We start from the raw sequence: 1121 nt of genomic DNA, 5'->3' as shown, positions 1-1121 counted from the left end.
TGGGGTCATTTGACCCCAGTATTCTTTCCTGCCATGGCAGGGGGTCGGACTAGATGATCTGCTCGGGTCCCTTCCGACCCTAGAAACTATGAAACTATTAGGCCAGAGTAAACTAATAAACACCACTGTAGATTAGTACTTGTAATGTTGCTGCAGGATAGTACTTGTGATTATTTAGTGCACTGCAATGCACATGTAGACATTAGGCCTGTACAAACAGGGAAGTATTTGATTTGGATTTGCCCAATTTGGAGGACAGTGATTCAATTTGGTGATTTGAATCACTGTCCCCATTTAATTTGGTTGAATCACAATTGGAGATTCAGCATTGATTCAGAGATTCTGATCCACCGGGGAGAAGCAGGCACAGCTGGGCAGCTGCAGGTTCTCCTGTGGCTCCTTTGGCTGTGCCTGCCTCTCCTCGGGTGTGGGGGGGGAGTTATGGGAGAAGCCTCCATAGCTGCCCCACCTGGCCCCAGCTTCCTGGCACTTAATTGAAAAAAGAAAAGCCCTGCACCCAACGGCTGCAGCAGGAGCTATGGGGGCTCTGGGGGCATGTGGCAGAGGCCCCCCCCGAGCCCCCGCTCTCCGATCTCTGCCCCAATGGCTGCCCTGCCCAGCCCCAGCATCCCGGCAATTAAATACAATAATAATAATAAAAAAAGCCCTGCACTCACTGGCTGCAGCAGCGGTGATTGCAGCCTCTTGGGGCTCCTGGCAGAGCCCCCTGCACAGCGTGGGGCAGCGGGGAGGCAGCAGGGATCAAACCCCTGCCTGGCACCCACATGGCAGCTGCCCCATGGCACGGATGCATTGCAGCTTGGTAGGGCACTGCATGCTGTCTGGGAGCTGGGCCAGAGTGGTGCTGGGCTCCGGCTGACGCATGGAGCCACCCTGGCTCCCAGACAGCGCGCAGTACCCTGCCACGCCATGCTGCACCCACGCCATGGGGCAGCTATGGCCAGGTGCCAGGTGGGGGGTCGATCCCCACTGCCCCACGCTGTGCAGGGGACTCTGCCATGAGCCCTCAGAGGCTCTGATCCATGCAGCCAGAGCTGGTGAGTGCAGGGCTTTTTTATAATTGCCTGGATGCTGGGGCTGGGTTGGGCAGCCATCAGGGG

This window comes from Crocodylus porosus, unplaced genomic scaffold (assembly GCF_001723895.1).
Source record: "Crocodylus porosus isolate Cpor-Errol unplaced genomic scaffold, CroPor_comp1, whole genome shotgun sequence".
NCBI classification, from domain to species: domain Eukaryota; kingdom Metazoa; phylum Chordata; order Crocodylia; family Crocodylidae; genus Crocodylus; species Crocodylus porosus.
This window is presented reverse-complemented; position numbering follows the sequence as displayed.